This window comes from Marmota flaviventris, chromosome X (assembly GCF_047511675.1).
Source record: "Marmota flaviventris isolate mMarFla1 chromosome X, mMarFla1.hap1, whole genome shotgun sequence".
NCBI classification, from domain to species: domain Eukaryota; kingdom Metazoa; phylum Chordata; class Mammalia; order Rodentia; family Sciuridae; genus Marmota; species Marmota flaviventris.
Genome location: NC_092518.1, coordinates 43,055,683 through 43,075,480, shown reverse-complemented (window position 1 = coordinate 43,075,480; position 19,798 = coordinate 43,055,683). Strand labels below are relative to the sequence as shown.

The 19,798-nt window shown below is 43.9% G+C and overlaps 1 pseudogene; it reads right to left on the bottom strand.

Annotated features, from left to right (window-relative positions):
* Positions 1 to 3,103: 3,103 nt before the first annotated feature.
* On the bottom strand, positions 3,104 to 18,216 carry LOC114082175 (bone morphogenetic protein 15 pseudogene; annotated as a pseudogene).
* Between the last annotated feature and the right edge of the window lie 1,582 nt (positions 18,217 to 19,798).

Below are 19,798 nucleotides of genomic sequence, written 5' to 3'. Positions count from 1 at the left end.
ATCTTTCCTGCAGGCGCGGGCGGCGGCTCTGCTCTCTCCTTATTCCAATTGGGGTGTCGTGACTACCACGCCGGCAGGTCACTGGGCCTGTTCTGGGCGCTGGCGGTGGCTCTGTTCTGCCCCTACTCCAATTGGGGTGACGAGTGTACCACGCCGGCAGGCCACTGGGCCTAATCCGCCGGTCGGTTGCAGGTTTGCCTTCCCTGCAGGCGCGGGCGGCGGCTCTACTCTGCCCCTACTCCAAATGGGGTGACGTGTCTGTTGTACCGGCAGGCCACTTGGCCTGTCCCGCTGTCGGTCACATATCTGCCCACCTTTCGGGCACGGGTGGTGGCTCTGCTCTGCCCCTACTCCAATTGGGGTGTCGTGATTACCCCGCCTGCAGGTCGCTGGGCCTGTTCCTGGCACGGGCGGCAACTCTGCTCTGCCCCTACTCCAATTAGGGTGGTGTGTGTACCACGCCGGCAGGCTCCTGGGCCTGATCCGCTGGTCTGTCGCAGGTCTGCCTACCTTGCAGGCTCGGGAGGCGGATCTGCCCTGCCCCTCCTACCACGCCTGTGGACCGCTGGGCCTGATCTCTCTTTGGAAGTTTTGATGAGTCTGGGCTTAATGGATAATAGGGCCAACCAATTAACTGAGTACTCCATAAACAGATTGTTTCACAGGTATTCAGGACTCACAAGGCTGGGAGATCAGGACTTTCTGCAGATAGCAAAGAACCAAGAGACTGAACTCAGGATCTGGGCCTATAACCAAAGTTTGTCTTCAGGCCTGTTATGTATTTGTGCATAATCCAGGCAGACTGGGAAAATGACTGGACTGAAAGCCCATATCTCCTCTCAGTTCAAATTGAAGTACATAGGATTTCACAAACTGCCCTATTCAGTAACATAGCTATCCCATTCTATTGACATTTGTAGCATGCTTTTGAAATGTGGCACAAATATTAATCATCTTAATTTATGTACAAAGCATATGCATAAATTACATTTATTTCAAAGATAAATTAGTGAACTATGCAAATATTTAATTACTGTATCAGGAAGAATACATCCCCCACAAAAATGTCACTGTTGGGTGAGGTATAAAGGTCAGGGGTAGGCCACTTGTCTAGCATGTATGAGCCCACGGTTGGATTTCCCATTCTATAAAAAGTATCGTTAGTGTTCTGTGTTTGTGTTAATGACTTACTAGGTACTGGGGTCTGGCAATATAGAAAAGGGGTATGACACAGGTAAAACCCCTCAAAGTGAGCTCCATCCTTTTCGCAATAGACAGTTACACTAGTGTATACTAAGGGAGAGCATGTAATGCTATGTGAACCCAAAGTGGACACCTACCTGAGTCTGGAGGGGCATGGGAGCTACTGAGATGAAAAAAAATCACCTTAGGTGATTTCTAAGATACAGTGGATAGATGGACAAAGGAATATTAAGGAACAATTCCTTAAAGGGGAGAATATAATTTATGTATGTATAGACTTGCAAGATATTCACTTGCAGCATATTTAGTCTAGCTAGAACTGTTGAGAAGGAATTGGAAGAAATGAGTTGATTTATGATGGATAAGAAAGATAGGGATTAATATTTGCAAACATATGTACCTACCCTTAATCAACCCCATCCCACTGAGAATGATACCAATTTATCAAGAAAGAGTCGGGCAGAGAGAAAGACTTACCAAGCTTCCTCAACAGGGCATGTCCATGAGTCCTGTTCACCAGCAGTATGCCTTTAAGAAAGCAGAATTCTGAAGAGCCTGCAGACCTGCCCCATAGGGACTAGAGATGAGATCCTAATCATAGCTAAAAGCCAACAAAGGAAACAAATTCCTTCCACCTGTTCTCCCAATTCTCCAAATATTTATGATCCTCTTCAACAAAAATATTTTTAATTATCATTAATGCATTATAATTATATATTGTTAAATTTGTTAAAATATATTGTGCATGTGTACAAATATATCTTCTCATATTTTACATTTCCCTTAAGTTATTTGTAACACATTCCCATCCCATCACTTAAATACAGCATAGAAATATAGAATGGAGTCACAGCACAAGCATCAATTAGCCCATGACAGAGTTCCATTCATCCCCATCTCCCCAAGTCTAATGTCCAGAGCCCAATGGATACATGAAACACGCAAGCCCAGAATGAAGTCAGCTCCAGACCTCTGCATGGCTCACTCTCCCCTCCACCACAGTCCTCTCCTCCTCTCCTTCTCCAAACAGGCCTCCTGGTTTCTGAGCCACCAAGGAACTTTCTTTGGGTGTGAGTAAGGGCTTTAAATGTTATGTAGAATAAGAAAACATCCTGTGAAATCTACTGCTCCATAGAAAGTTTGAAATCTCCCTCATCCTAATCAGCAATGACAGCTCTTCTCCTCTTTACCACAAATGCTGGTGGTGTTGAAGCAATTGCCATCTCGGACAACTCCATGTTGATGCTTCCCTGTGGGCTTTTTCCAGATGCAGAGGCTGAGAGGAAAAGCCCTACATGTTTACATGAAGATTCCTATAAAGATGGTTACCTACAAAGTTCTCTAGTCCAAGAATTAGAAGGTAGAAAGAGCATAGAAGCAGGCAGTCTGAATAGGAGACATTCATTTCCAGGAGACAGGAGGGGAGGAAGAGGGTACAAAAATCTCAGGCTACTAATACCACTCCAAATCCTCCAGAGCCTTAGAAACCGAACATTAGCAAATATCCACCTTTCCCAGGCTTTGGTGGATACTTTATAAAGTTCTACCAGCCTGGGCTAGTGACTTGAAAACGTCACAATAAAAATGACAAAATTGAACATCTCCAAAGGACCATCTTACCCAGTAAGGGCTCTGACTAGTGGTCAAATTGTACTGGTCAAATTGCACTGACCAATAGTAGTGGTCAGATTTGTTCTAGTGACCAAATTTGACTAGGTCAAATTGGTATCAGCACAGTCTTGTCAACTGAGTAGATTACAAATGGGGAGAGAGAATAAAGAAACAATACTTAGGGCAAGGGATAGGACCTATAGATTTAAGATCACGTACATCTTTCACACTGATATTTTCAACCTTTCTTCAATGACATGGGCAGCCCTAGCTAGCTGTTCCTTCATTATTATCTACATGTGCAAGACTGAGCAATCATATCAGCAAACTCCTTATACAGAATATTCCCAGTTTCCTCAATCAGAAGGATGCTCATGGGAACACATTTATAAGGGACACAGGAGGGCCAAGGGACATTCTTGTCCACCAGCTCATTGATGAGTTTTGAATGATGGTGTGGTTGGGGGAATTGAGACCATAAAGTAGCACCCGAGGACAGGATCCCTTACAGTAGTTTGGGGTATGGTGACGAGGAGCAATGATCCAATGATCCCAGCCCCGCTGCTGGAAGCTGACTTTGAAAGGACAAAGGGAACACTGATTATTGGCAGACTGATTATTTGCAGACCCATAATGTTCCTGGGAAGAGTCAGAAACTCTAGACACGATGCTGCCTGCTCGCTGGACCCTTTTTTAGAAGATTCCCTTTCCAAAAATTCTTCCAGTCCACTGGGAAGTTTAGCCTTCTGGCCACTTTTATGAGTGTCATTGAAATTGACTAGTACAAAGGCAGTGTCCAAAGGTGAAGTACCATTCCATTGGATCCCAGGAATCCAATGGAATCCAAAAAAGTGAGCTACCTTTTTGCTGCTGACACATGAAGTGGAGTCTTAGGACCCTGTGACTCTTGTGATCCCAGAGTATCTGTTGAATGTGTTGTGTGGTGTCCATCTCTGTTCAGGCTTTAGACAGAGAAGGCTTTGAGGAATTTCCTCCTGATGGAAAGTGGTTGGTTGGGGTTTGTGGGGCCCGGGGCTCCACATGGCAGGATAAATGACAGTGAGCTAGGTGGAGTTGTTGATGATAAACCACAGTGGCTCTGACCAGTTGGTACACTTCCCGCTTTGGTCCAAGAGGAAAGTCCAGGAACCTGCACACATAAGGCAGAACAGGGTCAGGGGATTCGTGTCTTGCCTGAATACTGAGTCTGAAAATCCTTCACAAAACTGTTCAAGAGAAACACAGCTGTAATCAGCCCTGAAATTAACTCAAAGTAATAATATCTATCATTTGTTGAATAATATCTATCATTTGTGAGATGCTTTATATGTATAAACTCTTGAATCCTCAATAGTCTTATGAGATACTTACTATTCCCATTTTGCAGACTAGGAAATTGAGGCTCACAGAAGCTATGTCAAAGGACACACACCCAAGTGCTGAATGTATCTCAGTGGGAGAGCACTTTTGCCTAGCATATGTAAGGCCCTGGGTTCAATCCCAGCACCACAGAAACCAAAACATGAAGGACACATAGCCAGTATGTGGTAAAGTTAAAATATGAACTCAAGCTGGTTTTTATTAAGAAAAGAAACTATACCAGTGGTGAAAAAGTTGGTCAGGGGAGGGAGGAGGTAAGGGAAAGGGAAGTACTGTGAATTAAATTGATCAAATTATGTTATGTCCATGTACAAATATGTCATGATGAATCTATTATGTATAATTATAATGCACCAATAAAAATTAGAAAGAAAACACTAAAGAAAGTAATTTGTCTCACGTTTAGATCACTTTACAGTTCTAGACTCAGGGGAAAAACTCAAGCATTAAGAGTTTAGAAGATCAATTATATTATTGACTACTAAAGGTGACTAAAAGACATGTTGAAACATACATGGATTAGGGTCCTTATTTCAGAGAGAACATGTGGCCTTTGGTTTCTTGGTATTGGCTCTGATTTGTGGATAATAACCCACAGGGAGGTTGGGAAGGGGACAATAGAAATCCATTGGATTAGACAAAGGGGGAGGAAGGGAAGGAGAGGAATAGGAGAGACAGTAGAAAGTTGGTCATAACTGTCCTAGCCTTGTATTTGTACACAGAAAAACTCCACATCATGTGCAACCACAAGAGTGGGAACCCAAATAGAATAAGTTATACTTCATGTATGTATATTCTGCCAAAACACAGTCTACTGTCATGTATAACTAAAAATAATAAAAATGTTTAAAATATTTTTAAAAGAGTCCTTACTTCATATCACTATACAGATGCAGGTTTGCAGCAACAATTCAATATTGGGTGCTATTTTGTCACTGTTTTAAATCCAGGACCTACGCACCACAAAATAATTATATCACTAGTGGGGACACCTATTTTTGCCATTTCTGTCTTCCAACAACTTCAAGAATTGCTTCTTGGGCTGGGGCTGTAGCTCAGTGGCAGAGTGCTCACCTAGCATGTGTGAGGCACTGGGTTCGATCCTCAGCACCACATAAAAATAAATAAAATAAAGGCATTCTGTCCATCTACAACTTCAAAAAGGTTTTTTTTTTAATTGCTTCTTAAGTATCTTTTGGCCATTTCTCCTTTAACTCCCCATTTATCCCTTTTCCAATCCTTTCTAAAAATGGCTCTCCATTAGCCCCATTCATTTTACCAACACTTCTCTAAATACCATCTCAACAAGGCCTTGATCACCAATATTTTGTTTGCTGGAAAGTCTATTAAAAACCACATGCCCCATAGCAATTGAGAGATTTAATCCAAACTGTTGTGCTGACACCCAGTGGCCAAAGGGTAGGAAGGCTGGGCCTGCAGAGTTCCCAACTTGTGCTCCCCCTCCTGGTAAAGGTCAAGAGCAAAGACTACAAAACCAGACATCTCAGGAAAAGGTCTTCTCTCTCTCCTTTACAAACATCTGAGTAAGTATTTCCATGTTAATTTATATATTATTCATGTAACCTTCCTCCTCCCCTGAATCCACAAGTCTGGGGTTGTAATAGTTCTGGGGATTTAACATAACTCTTTAATATTTTGATGTTCCAGAATACTTTTAAGTTTGGATTCTAACTCATGCTTAACACACTCTCAGGATTGGGGCACTCACTAGCCATCATTCACACAGGCCCAAGCCAGGCCTGTATTTGCTTTCTTAAGTTATTCCACACTCCCATCTTACAATAATCTTTCCAGGAGGCCCACCCATACACCTGCTCCACCCTGCCTGAAAAGGGACCCAACCCAAACTCTAGCAGGCTGTCTAGTGAGGAACTGCCCTTTCCTTTCAGACCTTGACCTCACTAGTTTCCTGAAGCAGGGTGGGGTTGCTGAGGCTCAGAGCCAGGAAGGGTCTGCTCAGACCTTTTCAGGGAAAGGAATGACTCATACATCCTGTGTGACTGAACCTGTCATCTGCTTCTGGATCCTTTCCAGAGTCCCTAAGATACCAGTATGCTTCCTAGTCGGCCCGGGATATGTGCCTAATTGTAGGCATGCTCCTTTTCAGCCTCATAGCATCAGTGCAAACTTGATTTGGTCTGCTTTGTGCTGCAGTTAGGAAAGGAATCTGGGGCCCTCCTCAGGGCCTCCGACCCCACCTCTCACCAGCCTCATATCCTGCCATTCCCTGCAGAGCTCTCTAGACTCAGCCACAAATAGGACATTCTTCCCTCTAGGCATTTGCACACATTGTTCCTTAAACCCAAATCAGGTGTCTCTCCACTCTTCTCATGTCTCCATTCTTAATAGGCCTCAGCTCAAATGTTACCTCTTCAAAGATACCTTCGCATAACCCCATGGAAAGAGATGACTTCATTGCTATTCTCAATCATAACCGATTTGCCACAATGTGTGACTTAACTGTTTCCACATTTATCTCCCCACCAGAGAACATGCTCCAAGCCAGTACCTGTAAGATCGGGCGAGTTGGGCAGCAACCAAAGGAGGCAGATTTATTTATTTATTTATTTTTTGATTTTTGTCATATATTTTTTTTAATTTTTATTGTTGGTTGTTCAAAACATTACATAGTTCTTGACATATCATATTTCACACTTTGATTCAAGTGGGTTATGAACTCCCATTTTTACCCTGTATACAGATTGCAGAATCCCATCAGTTACACATCCACTGATTTACATATTGCCATACTAGTGGCTGTTGTATTCTGCTGCCTTTCCTATCCTCTACTATCCCCCCTCCCCTCCCCTCCCCTCCCCTCTTCTCTCTCTACCCCCTCTACTGTCATTCATTTCTCCCCATTGTATTATTTTTCCCTTTCCCCTCACTTCCTCTTGTATGTACTTTTGTATAACCCTGAGGGTCTCCTTCCATTTCCATGCAATTTCCCTTCTCTCTCCCTTTCCCACCCACCTCTCATCCCTGTTTAATGTTAATCTTCTTCTCATGCTCTTCATCCCTACTCTGTTCTTAGTTACTCTCCTTATATCAAAGAAGACATTTGGCATTTGTTTTTTAGGGATTGGCTAGTTTCACTTAGCATAATCTGCTCTAATGCCATCCATTTCCCTGCAAATTCTATGATTTTGTCATTTTTTAATGCAGAGTAATACTCCATTGTGTATAAATGCCACATTTTTTTTTATCCATTCGTCTATTGAAGGGCATCTAGGTTGGTTCCACAGTCTTGCTATTGTGAATTGTGCTGCTATGAACATCGATGTAGCAGTGTCCCTGTAGCATGCTCTTTTTAGGTCTTTAGGGAATAGACCGAGAAGGGGAATAGCTGGGTCAAATGGTGGTTCCATTCCCAGCATTCCAAGAAATCTCCATACTGCTTTCCAAATTGGCTGCACCAATTTGCAGTCCCACCAGCAATGTACAAGTGTACCCTTTTCCCCACATCCTCGCCAGCACTTGTTGTTGTTTGACTTCATAATGGCTGCCAATCTTACTGGAGTGAGATGGTATCTTAGGGTGGTTTTGATTTGCATTTCTCTGACTGCTAGAGATGGTGAGCATTTTTTCATGTACTTGTTGATCGATTGTATGTCCTCCTCTGAGAAGTGTCTGTTCAGGTCCTTGGCCCATTTGTTGATTGGGTTATTTGTTATCTTATTGTCTAATTTTTTGAGTTCTTTGTATACTCTGGATATAAGGGCTCTATCTGAAGTGTGAGGAGTAAAGATTTGTTCCCAGGATGTAGGCTCCCTATTTGCCTCTCTTATTGTTTCTTTTGCTGAGAAAAAACTTTTCAGTTTGAGTAAGTCCCATTTGTTGATTCTAGATAACTCTTGTGCTATGGGTGTCCTATTGAGGAATTTGGAGCCCGACCCCACAGTATGTAGATCGTAGCCAACTTTTCTTATATCAGACGCCGTGTCTCTGATTTGATATCAAGCTCCTTGATCCACTTTGAGTTAACTTTTGTGCATGGCGAGAGAAAGGGATTCAGTTTCATTTTGTTGCATACGGATTTCCAGTTTTCCCAGCACCATTTGTTGAAGATGCTATCCTTCCTCCATTGCATGCTTTTAGCCCCTTTATCAAATATAAGACAGTTGTAGTTTTGTGGATTGGTTTCTGTGTCCTCTATTCTGTACCATTGGTCCACCCACCTGTTTTGGTACCAGTACCATGCTGTTTTTGTTACTATTGCTCTGTAGTATAGTTTGAAGTCTGGTATTGCTATACCGCCTGATTCACACTTCCTGCTTAGCATTGTTTTTGCTATTCTGGGTCGTTTATTTTTCCATATGAATTTCATGATTGCTTTCTCTATTTCTACAAGAAATGCCGTTGGGATTTTGATTGGCATTGCATTAAACCTATGGAGAACTTTTGGTAATATCGCCATTTTGATGATGTTAGTTCTGCCTATCCATGAACAGGGTATATTTTTCCATCTTCTAAGATCTTCTTCTATTTCTCTCTTTAGGGTTCTGTAGTTTTCATTGTATAAGTCTTTCACCTCTTTTGTTAGGTTGATTCCCAAGTATTTTTTTTTTGAGGATATTGTGAGGTTGTCCTCATTTCCATTTCAGAGGATTTGTCGCTGATATACAGGAATGCCTTTGATTTATGCGTGTTGATTTTATATCCTGCCACTTTGCTGAATTCATTTATTAGCTCTAATAGTTTCTTTGTAGACCCTTTTGGGTCTGCTAGGTATAGAATCATGTCACTGCAAATAGTGATAATTTAAGTTCTTCTTTTCCTATTTTTATGCCTTTAATTTCTTTCGTCTGTCTAAATGCTCTGGCCAGTGTTTCGAGAACTATGTTGAACAGAAGTGGTGAGAGAGGGCATCCCTGTCTTGTTCCAGATTTTAGAGGGAATGCCTTCAATTTTTCTCCATTCAGAATGATGCTAGCCTGAGGCTTAGCATAGATTGCTTTTACAATATTGAGGTATGTTCCTGTTATCCCTAGTTTTTCTAGAGTTTTGAACATAAAGGGATGCTGTACTATGTCGAATGCTTTTTCCGCATCTATCGAGATGATCATATGGTTCTTATTTTTAAGTCTATTGATGTGGTGAATAACATTTATTGATTTCCATATATTGAACCAGCCTTGCATCCCAGGGATGAATCCTACTTGATCATGGTGCACATTTTTTTGACATGTTTTTGTATCCGATTTGCCATAATTTTATTGAGGATTTTTGCATCTCGGTTCATTAGAGATATTGGTCTGTAGTTTTCTTTCTTTGAAGTGTCTTTGTCTGGTTTAGGAATCAGGGTGATGTTGGCCTCATAGAATGAATTTGGAAGTTCTCCCTCTTTTTCTATTTCCTGAAATAGCTTGAAAAATATTAGTATTAGGTCTTCTTTAAAGGTTTTGTAAAACTCTGCTGTATACCCATCCGGTCCTGGGCTTTTCTTAGTTGGTAGTCTTTTGATGGTTTCTTCTATTTCCTCAATTGGTATTGGTCTGTTTAGGTTGTTTGTATCCTCCTGACTCAATCTGGGCAGATAATATGACTTAAGAAATTTATCGATGCCTTCACTACCTTCTATTTTATTGGAGTATAAGGATTCAAAATAATTTCTGATTATCTTTTGTATTTCTGAAGTGTCTGTTGTGATATTGCCTTTTTCATCCCGTATGCTAGTAATTTGAGTTCTCTCTCTTCTTCTCTTCGTTAGCATGGCTAAGGGTCTGTCGATTTTATTTATTTTTTCAAGGAACCAACTTTTAGTTTTGTCAATTTTTTCAGTTGTTTCTTTTGTTTCAATTTCATTAATTCAGCTCTGATTTTAATTATTTCTTGCCTTCTACTTCTTTTGCTGTTGTTTTGCTCTTCTTTTTCTAGGATTTTGAGATGAAGTATGGGATCATTTATTTGTTGTTTTTTTCTTTTTTTAAGGAATGAACTCCAAGCAATGAATTTTCCTCTTACAACTGCTTTCAATGTGTCCCATAGATTCTGATATGTTGTGTCTGTGTTTTCATTTATCTCTAAGAATTTTTTAATTTTCTCCTTGATGTCTTCTATAACCCATTGATCATTCAGTAACCTATTGTTCATTCTCCAAGTGATGCATGATTTTTCCTTCCTTCTTTTATCGTTGATTTTCAGTTTCATTCCATTATGATCAGATAAAATGCATGGTACTATCTCTACTCCTTTATATTGTCTAAGAGTTGCCCTGTGACATAATATATGATCTATTTTTGAGAAGGATCCATGTGCTGCTGAGAAAAAATGTGTAACTGCTTGATGTTGGGTGGTATATTCTATATATGTCAATTAAGTCTAGGTTATTAATTGTGTTATTGAGTTCTATAGTTTCCTTATTCAACTTTGTTTGGAAGATCTGTCCAGTGGTGGGAGAGGTGTGTTGAAGTCTCCCATGATTATTGTATGGTGGTCTATTAGACTCTTGAACTTGAGAAGAGTTTGTTTGATGGACATAGCTGCACCATTTTGGGGGGCATATATATTTATGATTGTTATGTCTTGTTGGTGTATGGTTCCCTTAAGCAGTATGTACTGTCCCTCTTTATCCCTTTTGATTAACTTTGGCTTGAAATCTATTTTATTTGATATGAGTATGGACAATCCTGCTTGTTTCCGAAGTCCATATGAGTGATATGATTTTTCCCAACCTTTCACCTTCAGCCTATGTATGTCTTTTCCTATCAAATGCGTCTCCTGTAGGCAGCATATTGTTGGGTCTTGTTTTGTGATCCATTCTACTAGCCTGTGTCTCTTAATTGGTGAGTTTAAGCCATTAACATTTAGGGTTATTATTGAGATATGGGTTGTTCTTCCAGCCATATTTGTTTATTTATGTTACTAAACATGGTTTGTTTTCCTCTTTGATTATTTTCCCCCCTTTACTGTCCTACCTCCCACTGTTGGTTTTCATTGTTATTTTCCATTTCCTCTTCCTGTAATGTATTGCCAAGGATGTTTAGAAGAGATGGTTTTCTAGCTGCAAATTCTTGTAACTTTTGTTTATCGTGGAAGGTTTTAATTTCATCTTCCATCCTGAAGCTTAATTTCGCTGGAAACACAATTCTTGGTTGGAACCCATTTTCTTTCAGTGTTTGAAATATGTTATTCCAGGATCTTCTAGCTTTCAGTCTGTGTTGAAAGATCAGCTGTTATCCTGATTGGTTTACCCCTAAATGTAATCTGCTTCCTTTCTCTTGTAGCTTTTAAAATTCTCTCCTTATTCTGTATGTTGGGCATCTTCATTATAATGTGTCTAGGTGTGGATCTCTTATGATTTTGCACATTCAGCGTCCTGTAGGCTTCTAGCATTTGGGATTCTGTCTCATTCTTCAACTCTGGGAAGTTTTCTCGTATTATTTCATTGAATAGATTGCTCATTCCTTTGGTTTGGACCTCTATACCTTCCTGTATCCCAATGCCTCTTAAGTTTGGTCTCTTTATGTTATCCCATATTTCTTGGATGTTCTGCTCATGCTTTCTTAACAGTCTTGCTGAGCTGTCTATGTTCTTTTCAAGTTGAAATACTTTATCTTCATTGTCTGATGTTCTATCTTCTAAGTGTTCTACTCTGCTGGTAGTATTCTCAATTGAGTTTTTAAGTTGGTTTATTGCTTCCTGCATTTCTAGGATTTCTGTTTGTTTGTTTTTTATAACCTCTATCTCCCTGTATAGTTGATCTTTTGCTTCTTGGATTTGTTTATGTAATTCATTGTTGAAGTGATCTTTCATTGTCTGATTTTGCTGTCTGATGTCTTCCTTGAGACTCCAGATCATCTGAAGCATGTATATCCTGAATTCTTTATCTGACATTCCATCTGCTGCAGATATTACCTCTTCTAAAGTTGAGTTGATCTGCATTGCTTGTGGTCCTTTCTTTCCTTGTCTTTTCATACTGCTCGCATTTCTTTCTGCTTGGTGAAACTGTTGTGTTTTTGAAATTTTCCCCCTATATATTTATATTGCTCTTGTATAGTTGAAAAAGTCTCCCTTGCAGGGGCGGGTGGCGGCTGTGCTCCTCCTCCAATTGGGGTGATCAGTCTACCATGCTGACGGGCCTCTCGGCCTGTTCTGCCGGTCAGTCGCAGGTCTGCTTACCTTGCAGGCGCGGGCGGTGGCTCTGCTCTGCCCCTCCTCCAATTGGTGTGACGTGTCTACCACGCCCGCAGATCCCTGGGCCTGTTCTGCCGGTCGGTCGCAGGTCTGCCTACCTTGCAGGCGCGGGCGGTGGCTCTGCTCTGCCCTTACTCCAATTGGGGTGACGTGTCTTCCACACCGGCGGGTCGCTGGGCCTGTTCCGGGCACGGGAGGCGGCTCTGCTCTGCCCCTACTCCAATTGGGGTGACGTGTCTACAATGCCGACAGGCTGCTGGGCCTGTTCCGCTGGTCGGTCGCAGGTCTGCCTACCTTGCTGGCGCGGGTGGCGGCTCTGCTCTGCTCGTACTCCAATTGGGGTGATGTGCCTACCACGCCAGCGGGTCGCTGGGCCTGTTCCGGGCGCAGGTGGCGGCTCTGCTCGGCCCCTACTCCAATTGGGGTGACGTGACTACCACGTCGGAGGGTCGCTGGGCCTGTTCCGGGCACGGGCGGCGGCTCTGCTCTGACCCTCTGGCTTGATGACAAAGTGAGAGAGACTCGGGTGTTTGTGACTCACTTTCTTTACCAGGAGACCAACTGTTTCTGTCGCCGCTGGTATCGATGAAGTTATCTCCTCCGCCGCTTTCTGATAACATCAGATCTCTGCCATATTGGTATCCCATGCGGATGGCAGCATTTCGTTCCCTTTGCCGGGTGACCAAAGCAACGGGTGAGTCCTGACCGGCCCTCACAAGCCCCGTCTCAGTCCTGTTGCCACTGCCTATGAAGGCTCGGTTGGTATTTACCTCCACAGTATTCAGCAGGACCCGGACCAAGAAGCAGTTTCCGCGGGTTCTTTAGCCCTGGGCCAGAGCAGTTCCGGGAGCCAGAATTCAGCCGCTCCAGGCTCGGTGTATGCTCTGATAGGAGCAGGCTCCAAGAAGCAGTTTCCGCGGGTTCGTTAGCACTGAGCCTGAGTAATTTGTCTGTGAGACGCAGGCGAATGGCAGCCTGAAATTACCTGTTCTATAGCTGAATCAAGGAGGCAGATTTAAAAGGGCCACTGAACGAGGCTTTATTGAGATATCACTCCCGAGCAGACTCTATCAGACCCACAGAGTGGACAGAAGAAGGGTCTGAGGAGAAACCGCATGGAAGCTCAACCAGACTGGACTTTTATGGGGCTTACAGCAGGAAGGGAAGGGCTTGGGACAGGGAAAGGTGTTTTTAGGGTCCCTTGTCCTTTTGGAGTTGGTCAGGGGAGTTAGCTGAACTCCAGGACTGGCCAGGGGGTCCTGCTGATTGTCAGGCATTAGTCAGGAGATCTTGCTGATTGAAAGGCATTTCCACTGGCACCTGATTGATGTTCCTTTCCTACATGGCTGCTTTGTTCTAAGTTGCCACCAAGTCGCCACCACTGACCTGACAGTAGCTTTGCCTGTCTTAATCACATTTGCATGCTCAGCCCTATTTATTCAGTAGGTGCTAAATAAATATTTGTTGAATGAATTTCCACCCACACCAAGTTATGTTCTCTTTCCTAAATCAGGATGAACTTCTCTGCCAATGTAATCGGCTCCTTACTCCTCCTTTCCCAAGTTCCAGCTTAAATATTACCTTCTCAATGAGGCCTTCCAACATTATCTCTGCTTTCCTTTCTCTGCTCCAAACAGTGAGACGTGTGTGTGTGTGTGTGTGTGTGTGTGTGTGTGGTGCTGAACATTGAACCCAGGGCATTATGCAAGTGAGGCAAGCACTCTACCAACTGCATTATATCCCCAGGCCTGATCCATTTCTTCTCTGGAATCCTGGGATCCCAATTGCTAATCCTCTAAGCACTTGTAACATTATCTACCTATACTATTATACTAGTGTAAAGATGGCCTTAGGCCTGAGCCTAAGCAACTCCATTTTAAAACTCCAGTTTGAAACCTGCAGTCTCATCAGGCATACCTACAGAGCCTTCCAGTATGGCCCTCAGGTACAAACAAGTCATTTCTCCCCACCCTGAAAAGCTCAGAGTGAAGTCTCTGTCATGTTGTCCTCACCTCAATAAGGGGGAGTGGCAAGAAAATCAGGATAGGGACCACAGACCAGATGCTTTATGCAAATGACTGATAGGGATTGAAAGGTTGGTCAGAAGCCCCAAAATTTAGTATAAATGATGGAGCAAATGAACTGACATTAAGCCAGCCCACACTGATGCCCTCCCGCTGGAGAGCCTGATGAGAACCTGGACTGACATCCCAACTCTTTTCATGGATTGCCTGATCTTCTGCCTCTTCCTCACCACTCTCAGACTCTACAGCCACATCTTGACCCTGGTGAGAGCTGCAACTTCTCCCTAGGACTCTCTCCTAAACTGGCTGTCAGCTCCACCCCAGGAGAAGCCTGCCTTGGTTCCTGATCTGATCACCACGGTCTGAGTGAGTGTGTGTCCGCTGGTCTTAAAGCCTAATGTTTGATTGAGACTTTTGATCTGATACTTGAGCTTAGTGTCAGGTCAGTGGCGGTGACTTAGGAACAAAGCACCAAGTAGCCTGAGCATCGGAAAGAAATATCAATGAGGCAACGACGGATACAACTGTCAATAAGTGGGATCTCCTGGCTAATGGCTGTCAATCAGCAGGGTTTCCTGACCAATCCTGGTCTCAGCCAGTTCCCCCGACCAACTCCAGTAGGACAAGGGACTCTAAAAACAGCTTTTCCTGTCCCAAGCCCTTTCCATCCTGCCATAAGCTACATAAAATTCCAGTCCTGTAGAACCCCCACGTGGTTTCTCCTCAGACCCTTCTCCTGTCTACTCTGTCAGTCTGATCGAGTCCCACATGGGAGTGAGTCTCAATAAAGCCTCGTTCAGCAGCCTTTTAAATCTGCCTCCTTTGATCGCTGCCCAGTTGCCTGACCTCACATCTGGTGCCGAAACCTGGGAGGGATTTTCGGGCTTCTGCCTCAGGGGATTGAAGTCCATCCCTTCCCCCTTTAAATGAACCAGGAAAATTCCTAAGCTGCTCTTTTCCCTGTCTTCATCCGGGCCAACAGAGTTGGGTAAGTTCCCTTGTTCTCCTGACCTTACAGCCCCTTTCCATGTGTGGGGTCTATCCATAAGTCACACGCATGCCATAGACCCTACCCATTCCGTTCAAGTCTCCGGGAACTGTGGAGATATTCCAGTCCTCTTGCAAGCCCCTCCATCCGTTTGGGCCCCCAAGTGGGTTGCTGGGACACCTCAACCCATGCCTGGCCCTTACCCGTTCCTCAGGTGAGCACAAGCAAAATTTGGGACGCATTTTTCTGCTCCCAGTCACCCCTGAGGGTGCCAGAAGGTCATGGGAAACACGGAATCCTATCCTTAGACCCCAAAAGTTCGATGGGTCACAATGGCCCCCAGAAGGAATTTTGATTTTAAACCCTCACTGAATTGGACAATTTCTGTCACCAGACAGGGCAAAAAATGTTCAAGCTTTGAGATTCGCTCCCATCCTTCCCTCTGCTCTCCGCTCCCATCCTCCTCTCTGTTCTGTTCTACTGCTAAAGTTTTCCTTGCTGGGGAACCACTTTCCCATTCTACTTTTTCTTCCTCGTTCTCAGATACCCAAGCTTCTCTCAGCCTTACCTTGCAGTCCTCCCCCTGCCAACGGTATGGAATCCGCTACCACCGCTGCTGCGACCATGTCTGTGTGCTTATGGTCTGCCACCCAGGTTCCATCAGGCAGGCAGAAGGGGTCCCATCTTGCTGCGAATTGAGCATGATGGGGACAAAGAAAATCATAAAGCATATTTGGTGCCAAAATCTCAAAGTAGCACCATGGCCCAAATAGGAGAACTTCCTGGCAGATTGGGATACTGCATTTAAAGATTTAAAAAGTTATAGACAGATTTTAGGATCAGACTTGAGCTCAAATTTCATCTCTGCCACTCACCGTGTGACATTTGCCAGTTGCTTTCTCTCTCCATGCCATAGTTCTCTTCTCTCTAAAATGGTCAATTGCCCCACAACTACAAGTGGTACTGGCTGTCATTAATTAAATACTGTCACAGATGCTCGCATATCCTCAGGTGTTAGCTTTTCTCATCTTTTCTGAGGCTTTATAAGTCTCCCCAACACAGCATCCTGTACTATTTGCCTTCTAAGAGCAAACCACCACATAAACAGCCCTCCACAAAAATGCAGCTCAATTACAGTCTTCAGAGACAACAAGCAATAAGATTATTATGAAGGAAAGTGGCTAACACATTACTCAGTTGTTGTGGGGAATGGAAAAGATTTTTCAGAAGGCCCCAAGCTAATCTGTTCTTAAGCTGGGGCCCTAAAGGAAAATAGGCTTGGAGCCAGCTTTCCTGAGCTTGCCGTCCTTTCAAAACCAGGGCAGGGTGGTACATATCTGGAATCCCAGTGACTCAAGAGGCAGAGGCAGGAAGATCACAAGTTTGAGGCCCGCCCAGCTACTTAGCAAGATCCTCAGCAAATTAGTGAATCCCTTTCTCAAAATTTTAAAAATCAGCCAGGTGTGGTAGTGCATGCCTGTCATTGCAGCAGCTCCAGAGCCTGGGGCTGGAGGACTGCAAGTTCAAAGCCAGCTTCAGCAACTTAGCAAGGCCCTAAGCAAATCAGCAAGACCCTGTCTCTAAAAGGGCTGGGGATGCGGCTCAGTGCTAATATGATGAACCGGAAGTCGTGACTATAGTGACTCCATTTTGTTTATTAACTCCATTTTGTGAAACAGCCATGCCAACTAGAAAGGTCATGACTGGGGCAAGTTTTTTTTTTTTTTTTCCTTTGGTTGAACCCTCAAGAACACGGAACTATCTAACTGGGCTCTGTTTCTGTAACTGGGATGACTGGGCTCCTGTTTCTGTAACTGGGTAACTGGGCTTATTTTGATTGGCTAAGCCTCCCACCACCTGAATGCAATCTCCCGCTTCTGTAATTTGGCTTGATTGCATTGACTAAACCCCCAAATGTCCCTTTTGTGGTTTTTTGACTTAAATATGAGGCCAAACTGAAGGGGGTGCACCACTCTATCTTGCTTTTAGAGAGTAGAGTGTCCGCCACTGGCCAGCAATAAAGGCTTAATTGGAATGCCAATGTGTGGTCTGAGAGTTATTTGAGGGTCTTGGTATCGGTATAACACTTAAGCACCCTTGGGTTCAATCCCCAGTACCAATAAATAAATCAATAAATTTTAAAATAAAAATAAAAAAGGCTGGGGCCTGGCATGGTGGTGCATGCCTATAATCCCAGCAGTTTGGGAGGTTAACGCAGGAGGATGGCAAGTTCAAGCCAGAAATGGAGAGGCGCTAAGCAACTCAGTGAGACCCTATCTCTAAAATAAATACAAAATAGGGCTGGGGATGTGGCTCAGAGTTCAGTCCCTGGTAGCCTCCACCACCCAAAAAGGGCTGGAGACTGATTTGGTTGTAAAGCACCCTGGGGTTCCAACTCCAACAACAAAACCAAAAACAAAGAAAATGAAGCCGTGCCTACCTGCACCAGGCAATGAGGCCTGACAGTAAACCCACAGATTCCTTGTTCTCTACAGTCTTCTACCCTTCTCCCAACTCTAGGGTGGAATAGGGACATGAGGATTCACCTCTTCTAGGCCTCACCAGCCTCACCATGGTGGCTCTGATGGTACGATTCTTCCTAGGATGTCCATGGGGGTCAGCTGAACACTGGTCCAACTCCAGCATGTACTGTAGCCAATGCCCTTGGAGCTGTGGCTCCCTCTGCTGCTTGCCTGCTGCTTCTTCTATCAGCTCCTGAAACATGGCAAGGTAGGGGTTTCCGTGGGTAGGGGGGGTGACAGAGGGATGGTCTCCCTTTTCCATGTGGACCCCATTCTCCATTGAAAGCACCAGTCCCCAAAGAATTATTCTAAGAGTGCAGTGGAGGGCCATCTTGAAAGGCTTGGTGTTCAGCCAAGAGTTCCAGACCAAGCCAAAAGGGTGTCACTCTGATCCCTTTGTGTCACTCAAGGAACCACATCCAGGCTCCAGGACCAAGGATGGGACAAGGAATGAAAGAAAGGCAGGCCCTATATTGCTTCCCAAGACGACCTCCTAGGCCAAACTTGACCTAACTTGACCTCTCTCCTAACTTGACCTCTCAGCATCAAAATGAGCAGAAAGAGGAGGTGGGGCAAGGCAGCAGGCCCGTCCCACTCTCTTTTTAAGAGACCAAAGTGAAGGAGCAGGACCGCCTCCCTCACCTCATCCAGAAGGAGGAAGAAAGGAGAAGGGACCTGCTCTGCCTCACAGCTGTCATAAAGGCCATCCCTCAATCCGACCTTAAAGGGCCAGAGTCCTGCTTCCACCCCACTCCCATACCTCTAAAGGCAGCATTTCCCAAATGTGCCCTCTGATGACTCAAAGAGAAAATATCTGAGATGACTGTTAAGAATGCAGACTCCTGGGTCCAGACTCAAATGTGGACACTCTAGCGGGAATAGGATGAGTGAGTTTTTCTGAGGATTTTCTAGGGCTACTCAGATGTGGAAATCACTGTGAGTATGGCTGCTGGGGCTTAAAGAAGATGACTTCCCAGGGTTCTCAATCCTGACGGTAAACTGGAATCACCAGGGGAGCTTCAACTATTCTGAATGCTTGGTATCATCCCTGCCATCCTGACATAATGGGTCCAAGGTGTTACTGGTGATTCTGGATTGTTTTCTAAATTTGCAGGTGACTTGAGAACTCCAACTTTGAATTTTCTGGTTTACCACGAAAAGTGTTGAATGGGCTTCTTCATAGAAACCTGAGGGAGTGAAAGATGAATCTGTGGGATTTCTTCTACTCTAACCACTTTAATAGGATCCTCCATGGCTGGGCCTGTGGTTAAGGCTGCCCCAGGCCAAGATTCTGCAGATAAATGGTAGGTATAGACTTGACATTGCCCAAGTTTGTTGGTGCTCTGGAGAGATGGTAGAATGGGAGATCAAGACTGGGTTTTAAGAGATGATGGGTCTGGCCTGATTTGTTGGAGGTCTTTACCTCCTAACAAGAGTATCTATGGACAGGCAACATGATTATGGAACAGCATAGACCTTGGTTTAGAGATTTTTTATTTTTTGTGATGGTGGAGGTCGGGTGGTCATTTGATGTTGTTGTTGTTTTGGTACTGGGCATGAACCCGGGGCGCTTAACCACTGAGCCACATCCCCAGCCCTTTTTGATATTTTATTTTGAGAAAGGGCCTCACTAAGTTACTGAGGCTGGATCTAAACTTAAGATCCTCCTGCCTCAGCCTACTGAGCCACTGGGATTACAGGCATGTGCCACCAGGCATGGAGATTTTGTTTTGTTGTTACAGACCAGAGGTCTTATTTTTTTACACCTATTATGCCATGCTTCATAGGGAATAGGTTCCAGAAGTTCAGTCTCTTTGTATTATTTCTCCCAAAGTGTGCTGCTGTGGGTGGAGCATGCTGGCATTTCAGTTAAACTCGGGTACTCTTTGGCTTCCTTCTTTTCCTCATCATTT